Source organism: Stegostoma tigrinum, chromosome 14, assembly GCF_030684315.1.
Source record: "Stegostoma tigrinum isolate sSteTig4 chromosome 14, sSteTig4.hap1, whole genome shotgun sequence".
NCBI lineage: Eukaryota > Metazoa > Chordata > Chondrichthyes > Orectolobiformes > Stegostomatidae > Stegostoma > Stegostoma tigrinum.
In genome coordinates this window covers 17395952-17413429 of record NC_081367.1, presented here as the reverse complement: position 1 = coordinate 17413429, position 17478 = coordinate 17395952, and the positions used below count along the sequence as shown (strand labels likewise).

The window sequence follows — 17478 nt, the reverse complement described above, 5'->3', positions numbered from 1 at the left end:
CTTTTCCTTCTAGATAAAAGTGATATTGGGCTTGGAAGGTATTATCTAAGAGTCTTTGTGAATTTCTGCAGTGCATCTTGCAGATCCTGTAGTTTTGGTGGTGGAGGGAGTGGATGTGGTGCCTGTCAAGCGGGCTGCTTTGGCTTGGACGTCAACCTTTTCGATTGTTGTTAGAGCTGCACCCATCCAGGTAAGTGGGGAGTATTCCATCACACTTCTGACTTGTGCCTTATAGCTGGTGGACAGACTTTGGGGAGTCGCTCGCCACCGTTCCTGGCTTGTGACCTGCTCTTGAACCCAATGTGTTTATGCGGTGAGTACAGTTAAGTTTCTGGTTAGTTGTAACTCCAGGGATGTTTATAGTGGTTAACCGTCGTATGTGGTGTCTTTGCCTTTGAGGTGCCTTGACGACCGTTGATGGTCCTCCTGCATACATATAGCTTTCCATACAAGTTTCTTAATGGTGATGTTTTATTGGAAACGTTTAATGCACATAGTGCAAGGGAGTCCACCTCTTATACCTTCTTTAACTTTGAGGGGATGGATACAAAGGTATGCATCATACATCATCAACTCTGCCTGGATTGGGACAGATCCTAAAACTTGAATAGATAAAGATGAAAGACATTGGTCTGATCCACATGCACCTGTTAGTTAGTTCTTGCTGTTGAGGATGAATCCTTTGTAACAAGCTACCACCATTAGTTAGCATAGATTTCAATTGTGTTCTTTAGTTTTGTCTATCATTGCAATATTTTCAGCGATATATACACAACCCATGGAAGTATGTAGTATATTAGGCCCATCATATTTATATTGGCTGTTCACATGAGCACCATGGCTTAATGTCATTCTACTGCTTTTTCTCCACACCTTTCCATGTCGTTTCCCTATAAAGAATCATCAGCTGCCTTTTGAATGCTTCATTTGAACCTTCCTCCTCTACATCTCCAGTGGTGCCTTTCAAACCTGAACCACATGTGTGATAACAAAGTGTGAAGCTGGATGAACACAGCAGGCCAAGCAGCATCTCAGGAGCACATGGACTGACGTTTCGGGCCTAGACCCTTCAACAGAGAGGGGGATGGGGAGAGGGTTCTGAAATAAATAGGGAGAGAGGGGGAGGTGGACCGAAGATGGAGAGAAAAGAAGATAGGTGGGGAGGTAGGGAGGGGATAGGTCAGTCCAGGGAGGACGGACAGGTCAAGGAGGCGGGATGAGGTTAGTAGGTAGGAAATGGAGGTGCGGCTTGAGGTGGGAGGAGGGGGATAGGTGAGAGGAAGAACAGGTTAGGGAGGCGGGGACAAGCTGGGCTGATTTTGGGATGCAGTGGGGGGGAGGGGACAAGCTGGGCTGGTAAACTTTTTCTCACTTTACGTTTGCACTTTTTGCAAATCACTTCAACCTATGTCCTCTTGTTCTTGATTCTGTTACGAGCGGGGATAGTTTCTTCCCATCAACTCTATTTAGCTTCCTCATGATTTTGCAATTTTTTTTATCAGATCTACTTGGAAAAAAGTAGGTTTAAGGGAGGAGAATTCCATGCTGTCCGGTCTCTTCTCATGACTGAAGTTTTCCAGCTCTGGAACCATTCTAATAAATCTCTTCTGCACTCATTCCAATGTGTTCACATCCTTCCTATAGTATGGCATGCAGAACTGTACAAAGTATTCGAACTGAGATCTAACAAACAAATTTTGCAAGTTCAGCATACCTCCTTGCTCTTGTTTTTTATACTTTCTATATTTTCTCGTATTTCTCTACTTATCCAACCATCTTCAGTGAGTCTTTGAGTTTTACATGACTGTTCCCCCCACTCCTGCCCCCTCCTAGTCCCCCACGTTGATATTATTCTCGAACTTTGAAACTGTCCCCTGCACACCAAGATCTAGAGCATTATATATCTGGACATGCACACATCCCATTACTCACCATGGGACACTCCACTTTTGAAGAAAAATCTTTGACCGTTACTCTTTGTTTCTTATTACTCAGTCCCTTCCATTCCACACACTGACCATTTTATTCCAGGCACTATATTTCTCACAAGTCTGTCATGTGGCATTATCAAACTATTTTTGAACAAAGTGTGATGTCTCCAGTCTTCTGGCAACCCTTGTACCTGAGAAGACTGAAATATTATGGCCATTGCCCCTGCAATTACTACTGTCACTTCATTCAATATGTCAGCCACTACCTGTACTTTGTCAACTGTAAGAACCAGCAGTCTATCCAGCACTTTCCATATCAGTCCTGAACCTTTATAGAAAAAGTGTCCTCCTTTAATGCCGTGGCCTGGGTAATATCGATCCCCTTTGTGAAAATAGATGCAAAGCATTCATTTAATGCTTCAACTCTGCCCTCAGCCTCCATGTATAAATCCCCTTTATGGGCCCTAATCAACCCTATTCCTCTTTGCATTCTTTTCTATTTATTTGCCTGTGGAGTACCTTGGGATTCCCCTTTGTGTTGGCTGCAAGTCTTTTCTAAGAATTGATCTGTACTTCTCGAGTATACAGTTTCATCTGTTCTCTGAACCTTCTGCATTTTTCTTTGTTCTAAATTGTATTTCCTCCTGATAGCTGTTATAAGCACAGATTTTCCTCTTTAGCTTAATTTCTCGTGTCCTAGTGAAATCAGCTCATCACCAATTGATTTATTTTCTTACTCTATTGTTCTTTTCAATCGTCAATGTAATCCTTATACAATGATCATTGTCTCCAAAATGTTCACTCATTTATACTTTATTTACTTGACCCACTTATTTTCCAAGTGCCTGTTTCAACAGTGTCCTTTATGGTTGGACTGGGCACCTACTGCTGTAAAAAAAACTCTTAAATTTAACCTAAGAACATTTCCCCTGTCAGCTCCCATCAGTCCATATTTGTGTAATTATAACTACTCCATCATGTTGGCATCTTTCTGTAATTTTGCTGCTAATATGTTCTTCTGTATCCTTCCCAATAGGTTATCTGTAGACTCCACCAAGCAATGTAATTGTACCCTTTTTTTTGTATCTTAGCTCTAGCCAAATTGATTCTGCTTTGAACCCTCTGGAAGCACTTTTTCTCCATCTCTGCACTGCACTGCTTAGCCCATGCTGTCAATTCTTTTTTCTTTCTTTTTCTATCATTTCCAAAAACCTTGTTTACAAGAGCATTTAACAACCGGTCCTCCCCTTCCTTGAAAGCAGGTCTCTGTTATCATCGCAACATTGTATTTTCACATGGCAGTATACAACTGTTGCATCCCCCCCCGCCCCCCAGTCTAATTGACCATACACTGTGCATTCAAATACATGCAGCTTAACTGTGATTTAGACTTCATATTCAGACTTCACTTGTTAATGTACTGTTCTATGTGCCCGTGCTTCTATCTTTGAGTATTTTGTACACCCAGCTATTCTCTAATATTGTATCTTGTTCTCCACCCTGGCCAAGGTAGTTTAAAGTTCTGCCACCAGCACTGACAAAATGTTCCTCAAGCAAATCAATCTCAACTCTGTTCAGGTAAAATCTGGCCAACTTGTCTGGGTGCCATCTTCCCTAGATCTCATCCTGAGCCAGCCCATCCAACAATCTTTATTTTTGTAATACTGTCTTTCTGCTGCAATAGATCTTGACTGACTGACTGACTGAAAGGTGGTTTCTGGAAATAATAGCTTTCAAATGGTATTCTGAAAGTAACGATTTCCTGAGATTCCCTTGTTAACCAACCAATATCCGTGTTTGATATTTTGATTGGAGAACAATTTAGCTCCTGTGAATTCGGGATTCAGTTCCACTAATGGTGAAATTGTGTTGGAACGTCCCTCTAGAGAATGGTTTAGATGTCTTTGGTCAAAATACACTGTGACTATGTCATGTTTCTACAGAACTGGACGTATTAGAACTACAAGGGGAGGCGATGGCCTCGTGGTATTTTCATTCGACTGTTAATCCAGAGATTCAGTTCATGTTCTAGGGAGCCATGTTCAGTTCCTGCCAGAGCAGATGATAGAATTTGAATTCAGTAAAAATGTGGGATTAATAGTACAATGATGACCATGAATCCATTGTTTTTCAGCAGTCACTAATCATCAAAGGTTTCAAGAATGTCCTTTGAGGAAGGATTCCTTAACTGGTTTTATCGACATGTGACTCCAGACCCACAGCAGTGTGGTTTCCCGGTGGCCAATAAGCACTGGTCTAGCCAGTAACGCCCTCTTCCTGTAAATGAATTTAAAAAATTAATGTGTTTGATGGATGTAATGGACTAGTGGTATTATCACTGGACTGATAATCTGGTGATCCAGTTAATGTTCTGAGGACCCAGCTGATCCTTGATATCAGATTATAGAATTTGAATTCAATCATGAAAATCTTGAATTAAGTCTGAAGGTGACCATTAAAAAAAATTATCAATTGTGGTTAAAACCTGTTTCGTTCACTGTTGTCCTGTAGGAAGGGAAATTAATGTCTTACCTTGTCTCTCTTACATATGACTCCAGACCCATAGCAATATGGTTGACTCTTGACTGCCTTCTGGACAATTAAGCATGGAGAATCAATACTGGTCTAACTGTAGTGCCACATCCTGTGAATGAAGGAAAGAAAATTGATGATATTTTGTATTGTCCAGCCCACTCTTTAAACTTTTCTTGTGCATGAGCATTGCATTTCATGGAAAGTTTGGTTAATAGAATTGCATCTTCTCTCAGATCTAATGCATCACCTTTGGAGTTTCCTATGATGTCAAATCTGTCTGGATACGTTGTTGTAAGTCTCAGAGTGATTCATTGTGAATCTTTTTGGACTTTTCTGCTGCAGTTGGTGTTCTTGTGATCTCATCAATAGTCATAGTAATAGGACCTGTGCATAGTTGTTCTGCTGTTAGTAGTCCTTTTGTGTCTACTTGTTTCCATGTAGAGTTGCCATAACTGCATGTCATTGTCACTGTACCAATGCGAAGGCAGGTTTCCCCATTATGTGCAGTTGTGTCGCTACTGCTGGTTGTATCTTTGACTTCCAATGATACAGATACATGTCTTTCACAGTTACAACTGATGTAGGACTTTGACTTTGGCCTTGAGTGTGTGTTTGCTAATTTTGTTCAGAGATCCAGTGTTAATGTGGGCAGTGTGGAATGCCTGATCACCACCTGCTTGAAGGTTCTTCCACTTAGAAATTTCACTGTGGTCAGTCTTGCTGCTAACCACATGTATGTGCTTGCACCTATGAAGGTTTCTGGTGGTGCATTCTCTATTACTGGTATCAGTATGCTCTGCAGACATTTTGTTTGGTTATGTTCTTTTGTAGTCTCTGGTTGTATCTTTGGTACCAGATTTCTTACATAGATGAGCCCAGTGTTGTTCTGCACTACATGACATGTAAAGATCTATTTGGTGGGTGCACAGACAATACATTGCACAGAACTGATGACTTTCTGCATCCTGCCTACAGTGTCAATACTAGTAAGTGCAGCTCATGCGTGAACATGTTGTCTAAATGCAGTGGCTTTGTATTTTCTGCAACCTTTAAGCAACATGTTAATAGCATGACCTTTTATAGCCAAAGGTCTTTTTGGAAAGTTTTGTTCAAAGTTGAAGCTTTAACGAGTTCCATTATCCATTCAGATTAGTCTTTAAAAAAGAAATAATCCAAAAGCTGTCTTTATTTTCACTGCTTGCTTATCTGGTTCTGTAACAGCTAAATCTGTGCTTTGTCTAAAAAGCCTAAATTCAGATCGGACATCTGTGGTGTTCCTGTGCATTCAAAGGATTTCGTAGCAATTTTTTCAATGTGTTGTCTTACTGCAATGAAGTTATTAAGTATAGATCCAGCAATGTAGCTACTATGTTATTTCACTTTTAAAATAAAGTATTGTCTTCTGCTTTTAGCTGTAGTTCAAGTTGCTTTCTTTTAATAAACCAAGTACTCAGTGTTTCTTTGTTTTCTCTGGGGTCCTAGTGTACATGTAACTTTTGTACTGTGTTTGTCTCATCTGAGACCTACCGTGGATTGTAAGCTCACATCATTACTTTTTTTCAAGGAAATTCTCCAGCACTTATTACTGTGCCATAATTTCTTGTGTTACTGGGAATTAGCATAGATTAAGTGACACAGATTCTGTTTACTTGAAAATGTCGGACTTATTTAACAACCCAGACTGCAGATAATGATGCACACGTCCTCTGCATGCTTCTGATGACCTGCACTTGGCAGTAATTTGGTTTCATTCTGATCTTTGGCTTATTAGCATATCCAGTTCTTAAAGCAACAACAGAACAAGAATCACTTGTTTACATTAAGCTGGTATATTTATGGTACTTAATAAATCAAATAGGTGCTCTTTATTCCTTACAGTGACTAAACTTCTCTGATTTTTTTTTGTGAATGGTAATGCGCATTCTCTGCTTTTTATTGTGGAAAGCTCCAGCTACATTGCTTTCACTGATATAGAGAGGCTCATGGGTGGTGCAGCCAAGAACCAGGTTGTAATGAACCCAACCAGCACTATCTTCAGTGCATTTTATTGGCTGCAGGTTTGATTCTATTGTTCATTCTGACATGAAGCATTGGCCATTGTGTACCAATGATGGCTATTCCAAGGTTGAAGTGAAGTACAGAGCTGAGGAGAAGCCCTTTCATACAGAAGAAGTATCATCCATAATGTTGACTAAAGTGAAGGAGATTTCTGAGATCTACCTTGAGAAGACCATTATGAATGCAGTCATCATGGTACCACCTTACTTTGCAGATTCTCAGTGACAAGCTACAAGGGATGCTCGTACTAATTCTGGCCTTAATGTTCTGTGTAATATCAATGAATCAACTGCAGCTGGTATCATTTATGTTTGGCTAAGAAGATTAATGCTGAAAGAAAAGTACTGATTTTTGACCTGGCTGGTGGGCCTTTTGATGTTTCCATCTTGACCATTGAAGATGACATTTTTGAAGTGAAATTTACTGTTGGTGAAACACATCTTGGTGAGGATTTTGACAACCGTATGGTCAATCATTTTATCAATGAACTCAAAAGGAAGTACAAAAAAGGTTTTACTGACAGTAAGAGAGCTGTTCGTCATCTTAGCACCATGTGTAGATGTCAAGCATATCCTGTCATCGAGTATGCAAGCTAGAATTGAAATTGACTGTGCAGAAACTGTTGGTTTTTACATCTCCATCACTAAGGAGCGATTCAGAGAGCTCATTATCAACCTCCTCTATGGCACAACTAACCCTGTACAAAAATCTTTGCGAGATGCTAGGTTTGACAACGCTCAAACCCTTGACATTGTACTGGCTGGTGGATCCACTGATATTCCCAAAATCCAAAGTTGTTGGAAGTTTTCTTCAATGATAATGAACTGAACGAGAGCATCAAACCCCATTGAGACTGTAACATACGTTGCAGCTGTTTGGCTGCATTCTTGTCTGATGATAAGTTTGAGGCAGTGCCCGATCTGCTGCTGGATGTCAACTGCTGGTGATTTAATGATAACAATAATCGAGCAACACCACCATTCCAACAAAGCAAACATAGATCTTCACTATCTACTCTGATAATCAACCTGGTGTGCTAATTTAGATGTTTGAGGTTGAGAGACCCATGACCAAGGATAACAACTTACTGGGCAAGTTTGAACTTAATGGAAGTCCATATGATCCACAGGGTATGCCTCAAATTGAGGTGAAGTTTAATGTTGATGCCAGTGGCATTTTGAACATGTTTACAATGGACAAGAGCATTGGCTTAGAAAACAAGATCACCATCAGGAATGACAAAGTTTTCTTGAGCAAGCAAGATATTGAACATATGGTCCAGGAAACTGGGAAGTGCAAAACTGAAGATGACCAGCAACAGGAATCCCACAGCTAAGGTCAGAATATGGAGAGAAAGCAGAGGTATTGCCAGCAAGCCCAACCAAATACTGACACTACGCTGCCAGTTTTAATACTGGATTCTGTGAGAATAAATGCTTCACATTAAGTTTTATGTTTTCATGATGGCGACTCCACCTTTAAGTGAACTTATCCTTTAATTAATTGAAAGCTTTGTCTAAATTAATATCCTGGACTTCTGACATTTCTTTAATAGGCTTATCAACATTATCCAAAATTAACTGCATCATTGAAGTCCAACAAAGTACTGAAAGACTTACCCTCTTTGACCATTCACTTTTAGATTCTGAATGCCTTATCTGCAGTGCCTTGAAGTGGTCTGTTTCTATTATTGAGCTAATTGTGCTTTAATGGACAGTCCTGTGTTTTGTTCAAAAATTGGAGTCAAGCCTGTGACTTTATGTTCATTTGATGAAATATCTTAACTGTGTTTGGTAGCCTGTTAAAGATTTTATATACCTCATTCTTCACTTTATTGTTTTGTGAACCTTATGTCTCGCTTTGTCTTCCCAGACAGTAAAATTCTCTAATGCTCATATCTGTTGTTTCCTTTTTACCTGTTGTGTTTCCCAGTTATAAAACTTGTAGGATTTGAAGGCCTGTAGAGTCTTGTGCAAATCTGTCATTCCTCTCAAAGTATTCTGCTAGAATTTAATGTAATGAAACATTGAGAATAAGATAATGTATTTTGCAATTACAGTCTTATATTGTTATTTACTATGTAGACTTACTCTCATTTTTTTAAACTCTTTCTTGCTCTTTATATTTTGTTTTACCAATCAATTTGCATTGTTTTGACAAGGTGGAAGATTATCATCTTTCTTTTCTGATTGTTAGTATTTTAATTTAGTTCAATTTTACATTCTTAAAAAGTAATTTTTTGTTCTTATTTTTCAATTGATTTGTACATCAGTGATGTTCATATTTATTCAGACATCTAGCATACTTAATTCTGAACTTTCTGATATCAGTAACTAGCATGACCAGTCAGATTATTCTCTACAAAACTGTTATAGATTAATTTTGATGTGTTGCGGACATTTGTATTTATCTAACCAAGTGCTTTGAAATGAATACTATAAGAAACTCAAACCTGTCTCTTCTCCATCACCTCTGTGAACATATTGTCTGCAGTACCTTGAGTTAACTTACATCATGTTGCTTTAGCTGCCTTGTTGGCTGCTACTCCCAGGATGCATTTTTCTGGTTTCCATGGATTTGCAGTGGATTAGCATTTGCAAGACATCCAGGCCACATTTGACTGAGTGCAGCATTCAGGAGCCTGAACAAAATTGTAGCCCATAGGCATTAGGGGGCAAACTCTCCATTAGTTGGAGTCATACGTGGCACATAGTAAGTTGGCTGTGGTTGGAGGTCAGTCATCTCAGCTGTAGCTAATCTCTGCGGGGCTCCTCAGGGTAGGTCCTAACCAGACTATCTTTAGCTACTTTGTCAAAGACCTTACCTAAAGTCTAAGGTCTAAAGTGATAATGTTAGCTGACAATTACAGAATGTTTGGTAACTTCTCAGATACTGAAGCAACTTGTGTCCAAATGCAACAAGAGCTAAACAAACAATGTCCAGGCTTGGACTGAAAAGTGGCAAGTAACATTTGTGTCACAGACAATGACCATCTCTTATTTGAGACAGCTTATCAATAGCCCTTGACAGTCAGTGGTGTTACCATGTCTGAAGGTCCCCACTGTAAACACCTTGGAGGTAATTTTGACCAGAAACTGAAGACTCACCATATAAATAAAGTAGTTCCAAGAGCACATTCGAGGCTCAGAATACTGCAGCAAGTAATTCACTTCTTTATTGCCGAAAGCCTGTCCACCAGCTGCAAAACAAAGTCAGGAATGTGATGGAATCTTCCCACTTATTTGGATGACTGCTGCTGGAACAATGCTCAAGAAGTTTGACACCATCCAGGACAGCAGCCTGCTTGATTGGCACCGCATCCACAAAAATTTAGTCACTCCACTACCATCACTCAATAGCGGCGGTACAAGGTGTATGACAGAATTTTGCTAATAGCCCTTAGATAGCACCTTCCAAAACCCATGGCTGCCTCCATGTAGAAAGATAAGGGCAGTGGCTACATGGGAACACTACCACCTGCAAGTTTTCCTCCAAGCAAGCCACCATCCTGAATTCAAAATATATCCCCATTATTTCATTGTCGCTAGATTAAGATCCTTGAAAATCTTCCCTACTGACATTGTGGGTCTACCTTACTCCACATTGGATTACAGTAGTTCAAGGAGGCGGGTCACAATCACTTTTTTTTAGAGAACTGAGGGATGGGCCGTAAATACTGGCCCAGCTGGTAATGCCCACGTCCCAAAGCGCTGTACTCACCTGTACTGGAAGCAACATATTATACACAGAATCTTTTCTTTGGCAGACATAACATACTAATGTACTGAACCTGTTTTAACATAACAAAATAGGTGCCAGTTATTCTGTCGGTGATTCCTCATTACAGTGTCCTAACCAGTCGGTTATCTTGCCTCATTTAAAATTCAAACAAAGCCTAGTTAAAATTCAAACAAACCCTGGTTATTAATTGTGAATCAGCTTTTAAAAGTGCATTTTCCTTGGCAACACCTCTACCAATCAGAGTCCACTTGCCACCAGTCTCCTCTCATGCAATATACATATTGGAATCTCCTGTGTAGCTAGAATCCATCAATCTTATGTTTGTTCTTGTTAAGCACAGAAATGTGGTTTGTACTTTGCCAAGCTGGATCTAAAAGACTAATATTGGGGGACTGTTGTGCTCCAGTATGATGGCTCGGACAACCAGGGAACTGTAGGCTGTGAGCCTGACATCAGTGGTGGACAAGTTGTTGGAGGGGATCCTGAGGGACAACTTTTACGTGTATTTGGAAAGGCATGGACTGATTTGGGATTGTCAACGCGGCATTATGCATAAAAATCATGTCTGACTAATTTAGTTGAGTTTTGAAGAAATAACAGAGAAGATTGATGAAGGCAAAGCAGTGGACGTGGTCTATAAGGACTTCGGTAAGGTATTTGACAAGGTTCCACATGGTATACTGGTTAGCAAGGTTAGATCACATAAAGATGGAGAACTAGCCATTTGGACACAACTGGCTCGAAGGTGGGAGACAGGGTGATAGTGGAGGGGTGCTTTTCGGACTGGAGGCCTGAGACCGGAGGTGCGCCACAAAGATCAGTGCTGGGTCCAGTCTTTTTATCATTTCTACAATTTAATTTAATTTTATTTTATTTTGTTGACTTTGGGTCTTCAGCTTCTACTGTACCAAAACCACTCAAGTGGAGGCAAGTGCTGATTTATATGTTTATAATTATTTCCCACCAGGAACTAATGGTGTGCAGTTTAGAACCCATTCTCCCTTTCCCGCCATTCAGAAAGATAGACTTTTAGTTTTTCTGTGACAATGGAGATCTTCTCCATCTGCTGGAATTTGTGTCAAGAACTCTCTTTGAATTCACTGTTAATGGAATATTGCACAATCAAGTGTACAGTTGCATGCCGTTTTTAAGAATGAACCGAGAGCAGAGTAGAAAAATGTGCTGGCCCCATAACCCAGAGGTTGATGGATTGAAACCATCCATTGGTATTTAGGTTTTAACCCCGATACAGAGTCCCTGACAAGTCCCACCCGGCCCCCAGATATGTAATAACATCTCTGAGCAGGTTGAGTAGAAAAGTAGGTTAAGTTTTTTTTTAGAAAATGAACCTGCTAAACCCCTAATGCCAGTAACCATATTTTGCAAATGTGCGAAGTTGATTGTGACAGTTGAACATTGAGTATAGTCAAGAGCGTGGAAAAAAGCATGGATCCTTTGTTCCTGTTAGTTTGCTGCTGTATTAGCCAAATGGTTATATTTAATGTAAAAATAAAACTGGTTTTTAGAATTGCTTACAGTTTATCCATACTTTAAAAGCACACATTACATTGTTCAAAGGAGATATTGTTCAATGCAAGACAAATGCAAGAGAGCCGAATTTCAAACAATCTCAGCATTTCGAATTTGAGAAGAGAAAAGGGTGCTGATTAGTTGGTAGATCAACTTCAACTGACTGAGCTGTGCCATCGCAAAAGCAATAGAGATCTGTCAGCTCCCTAGGCTCCAAGAGTAATTCATTAAAGTCTCCGTGCTTGAACATATTTGTTTTGCTTTCAGAATGGTCCCTATATATGAATGCACGTTGCTTTCAGCAAGTGTAAATGTTATAAGCTTAACTGATCATCTGAAGATGATTGTTATTTCACTGGTTAGTGTTGTCAGGATTGTCCCCGTGTGCTGTTTACTTGTGGAATCACAAATAATAGGAGATATTTTGATTTGTGTTTTGTAGGTATGGGCTGGCTGAGTACACTGTCCTCTGATGATTGTAGACAACTGAAGGAACATACAAAATAAAAACTGAAAGAACTGTGGATACTGTAAATCAGGAACAAAAACAAAATTGCTGGAGAGTCTCAGCAGCTCTGGCAGCATCTGTGTGGGAAAAGACAGAGTTAAAGTTTCTGACCCTTTGTCAGAATGGTTGTTGTTGTGGAGGAACATAGTTTGATTCAATCCCTCTAAATACAGATGTGTGGTCTATATACCTGATATAACACAGACGTTGAATGTTTCAGCAAAATCTGTCTCTTTCTGGAAGTATTTAAGTTCTGTGCTGCGAAGTGACTGAATATTTCATATTTTGTAGCGTTGTCTGAAATTGCAAATCACATGCTCATAAAGCCAACTGACACTGGCTTCTGATATTGGAGCATTCCAGTTTTAAAAAGTTTATCTTTGATTTTAAATCCTTCTATGCCTTCGTCCCTCCTTGTTTTTGTAATCTATGCCACTCTTACAAATCTAAGACCTCTGTGTACCTCCAGTAACGATATTTTAGACATTCCCACTTTCAGTCGTTCTAACAGTTGTTGCCATGCTTTAGACTGCCTGAGTCCAAAGCCATGGAAGTCCTTCCCTAAACTTCTCTGCTTCTCCATCTCTGTCTTGCTCTTTAAAACACTTTATTGCAGCCTATCTCTTTGAACAAATTTTTGTTCATCCGCCGTCATAACTTCTTCTGTTATATGATGTTACATTTTGCTTAGCACTTTTGTCAAGTTCTTCTGGTGTTTTACTACGTTGTTGGTGCTTTAAGAATGCATGTACTTGTTGTAAAGTGTATTGCACCAGGAGGCTCATCTGTTTCATGATTTGGATTGGAAGCCGTTTGTTAACTCATCACATGCAGGTACAGTAGATGGATAAAATGGATCCTTTTGTGTCCAGGAATTTTAATTGTTCGGCTCGGCTGAAAATATCATTATAGCATTCAAGGATGATAAATTATTCTTGTTTAATTTATTCTAAGTTGTAAATTAATGTGTAGCAAATTAATGCTTGTGTTTGAGACAATATGATCAAATATAATTGAAAATCTGAATAAGGATAAGGTATTCAAAAACCAGAACTGAAATTGCTGGAAAAGTTCAGTAAATCTGGCAGCATCTGTAGAGAGAAATTGGAGTTAATGTTTCGGGTCAAGTGACCCTTCCTTGGAAGTAAAATCGACGTGGACAGAATTTACCATCTGAAGAACTGAGTAATTATCTAAAAGTGTTTCTTTGAGAAATATGAACTGACCACAAGTTTACTATCAGTATTCATATTTGCTAAATTCCACTGTCATTCATATTTTTACAGAGTAAGCATGGAGTCATATTTAGCAATTCCTAAATTTATAAGAATACGGGCTAACAATACATTGAATTGAATGCAGGTAACTGCAGGTGGAGTTGTTGTCGGTTGTACAAGTTATGCAGCGCTCAGGATTTTTTAAAAATCCTTCACTGGATATGGATGTCAGTCGCCAGCGGAATTTTTCTTAATGAAGTAAAAGAGATCAAGTTCAGCAACTAAAATACTGATGAATGTTAGTATAAAAATAAACTGCATCAGATGTTGGAAATCTGAAATAAAGCAGAAAATGCTGAAGATTTTCAGATGATCATGTGACATTTGGAGAGACGAAAAAAGAGTTATCATTGCTGGTCAATGGTGTCGCATATGATTTTGAAAACATTGAGATGTTATTGATTTTAAGTAATTAGAGGCAAGTAAGAGGGAAAATAATAAGGAATGTCTTGTGGTAGGATAGAAAGCAGAGGGATTAAATGCTAAAAGAAATAAAGCTGCAAAGCAAAAATTGACGGTGTGGAGCAAGTAAAGAAAGAAAATGTGGTTCTAGAAAGTTATAAATGGGAAAAGCAGTATAATCACCTGCATCTGTCATCTAAAGAAATGTATAACAAAGCAAGGGGAGAGGAAACAATCTGAAATTGCTGAAATCGGTGTTGAATCCAAAGGCTGTCAAGTACCAATAAAGCATGACATGAATCAAGTTAATCTTGAGCTTTAATGGAGCATTGTAGTATATTGACAAAAGATAGGGCAGAATGGGAGTGTGTTAGAGAATTAAAACAGGGACTTTCAAATTGAGTATGTTCTGAAAATCATCACTGGACTTGCATTTATTGGGTGGAATGTTGTTGGAATTGCATAATGGGTGATGCATGCTACTAGTACGTCATGCAATTTGAATGATTATTTTACCTGGAGATATAGTTGAAGGCGTTGGACAGTAGGATAGGACAAAATTCAATGCAAGATATTGTATTTTCTGTGCTTAGGTAAGAAGAGAGGCTATTGAAAATATGCAACTGTCTATTCTGATCCTTTCAGAATGCTGAAAGGTGACATCTCATTGAAGATTATGGAAGTAGCATGGGTTCTGTCACCCTCAACAACTTCTCTTTCGATTCCTCCCACTTCCTACAGAGGAAGGGGGGGGCCATGGGCACCCGCATGCGCCCCAGCTGTGCCTGCCTCTTTGTAGGTTACGTGGAACAGTCCCTCTTCTGCACCTACACAGGCCCCAAACCCCACCTCTTCCTCCGTTACATTGATGACTGTATCGGTGCCGCCTCTTGCTCCCCAGAGGAGCTCAAACAGTTCATCCACTTCACCAACACTTTCCACCCCAACCTTCAGTTCACCTGGGCCATCTCCAGCACATCCCTCACCTTCTTGGACCTCTCAGTCTCCATCTCAGGCAACCAGCTTGTAACTGATGTCCATTTCAAGCGCACCGACTCCCACAGCTACCTAGAATACACGTCCTCCCACCCACCCTCCTGCAAAAATCCATCCCCTATTCCCAATTCCTCCGCCTCCGCCGCATCTTCTCCCAGGATGAGGCATTCCAGTCCCGCACATTCCAGATGCTCAAGTTCTTCAAGGACCGCAACTTTCCCCCCACAGTGGTCGAGAACGCCCTTGACCGCGTCTCCTGCATTTCCCGCAACACATCCCTCACACCCCGCCCCCCCCAACAACCGCCCAAAGAGGATCCCCCTCGTTCTCTCACACCACCCCACCAACCTCCGGATACAACGCATCATCCTCCGACACTTCCGCCATCTACAATCCGACCCCACCACCGAAGACATTTTTCCATCCCCACCCGTGTCTGCTTTCCGGAGAGACCACTCTCTCCGTGACTCCCTTGTTCGCTCCACACTGCCCTCCAACCTCGCCACACCCGGCACCTTCCCCTGCAACCTCAGGAAATGCTACACCTGCCCCCACACCACCTCCCTTACCCCTATCCCAGGCTCCAGGATGACTTTCCATATTAAGCAGAGGTTCACCTGCACATCTGCCAACGTGGTATACTGCATTCATTGTACCCGGTGTGGCTACCTCTACATTGGGGAAACCAAGCAGAGGCTTGGGGACCGCTTTGCAGAACACCTCCGCTCGGTTCACAATAAACAACTGCACCTCCCAGTCGCAAACCATTTCCACTCCCCCTCCCATTCTTTAGATGACATGTCCATCATGGGTCTCCTGCAGTACCACAATGATGCCACCCGAAGGTTGCAGGAACAGCAACTCATATTCCGCTTGGGAACCCTGCAGCCCAATGGTACCAATGTGGACTTCACCAGCTTCAAAATCTCCCCTTCCCCCACCGCATCCCAAAACTAGCCCAGTTCGTCCCCTCCCCCCACTGCACCACACAACCAGCCCAGCTCTTCCCCTCCACACCTGTCTCTGCCTCCCTAACCTGTTCTTCCTCTCACCCATCCCTTCCTCCCACCCCAAGCCGCACCTCCATCTTCAGTCCGCCTCCCCTTCTCTCACTATTTATTCCAGAACCCTCACCCTACCCCCCTCTCTGATGAAGGGTCTAGGCCCGAAATGTCAGCTTTTGTGCTCCTGAGATGCTGCTGGGCCTGCTGTGTTCATCCAGCCTCACGTTTTATTATCATGTTTTCTGGTATGTTGGAAGGTGAGGAAATAGAAATGCTATTATAGTTCTTGAAGAGAGAGGAACATATGTCAGAAACATGTGAGAAATGGAATAGACATAGTCAAGGCCCAGGTAAGCGAAGATGCGAGTTGAGACTCCTTCATGAAGGAAAGAGGAGGATAGGTTCGAAGAATTTGTGTGAAAGGTAACATTGATAGATCAGTTGTCATGGAGATTTAGGAATTAGGAAAATAAATGAAAATCCCCTCACAAAGTGGAGTGGGAGGATGTGTAGTCAAGATCGTTGTGGGTATTAGTGTTATAATAGTAAATATTGGTAAGTAACATACCCAGAAGTGGGGACTGAAAGGATCAGAGAGAGCATTGCTACATATGAACGTGACCTGGAAATTTGAAGCAAGATTGGTGAAAATACCCAATTAATGGTGAGAGCAGGAAACTTGCGCTGCTTATAGTTATTAGTATTCTGTGGAAAAAAAAATAGGATGGAACCTGAATAGATGGGAACAAAGGTCGTATATCTTACAAAAAGACAGGTATAAATTTTGAAGGAAGTGGTTATGTGCCATTTTGAGATACAAGTGAGCAGAAGTGAAAAATAAGGAATTACATTTCCGTTGCACTGTCCAGGAGAACTGGATGTTTCAGAGCAATTTATAAGGGTAGAAATGTATTGTGGTTATGAGCATCTGAGAGAGAAATGGCTAAAAAAGTTACATTAGGTTTTAAAAGTTAAATTCTTTCAAAACCTATTTCCTAATTGCACAAATTGGTAGAGAGTAATGCAGACATTTTTCACTTACTAACCTTGACTGCATATTCCCCGTTTATCATATGTTTCATCTTATGAAATCTATTATCTGTTGCCAATTCAATGTTTATCAGTGTAGTGCAACATTGCATTGTAAGTAATGGGGAGCTGGCGATGGCCTCGTGATGTTATTACTGGATGATTAACCCAGAGACCCAGGTAACGCTCTCGGGACCTGAATTCAAACACGCCACAACTGGTGGTGGAATTTGAATTCAACAAAATATCTGGAATTAAGAATCTGGTAATGACCGTGAATCCATTGTCAGTTGTCCAAAAAAACCATCTGATTAACTAAATCCCTTTTAGGAAGGAAACTGCCATCCTTACCGGGTCTTCTCTAGACAAATAATAATGTGATTCACTCTGAGCAACCCTCTGGGCAATTAGGTATACGCAGTAAATGCTGCCTGGTCAGCAATGCCCTCATGACGTGAATGAATAAA

The 17478-nt window shown here is 40.6% G+C and overlaps 1 protein-coding gene and 1 pseudogene across 6 annotated transcripts in view; both read left to right on the top strand.

Moving 5' to 3' along the window:
• stag1a (STAG1 cohesin complex component a) overlaps positions 1 to 17478 on the top strand; it is a 198617-nt gene that overhangs the window by 82055 nt on the left and 99084 nt on the right. The window lies entirely within an intron of this gene.
• LOC125457717 (heat shock cognate 71 kDa protein-like) lies at positions 6422 to 7860 on the top strand (annotated as a pseudogene).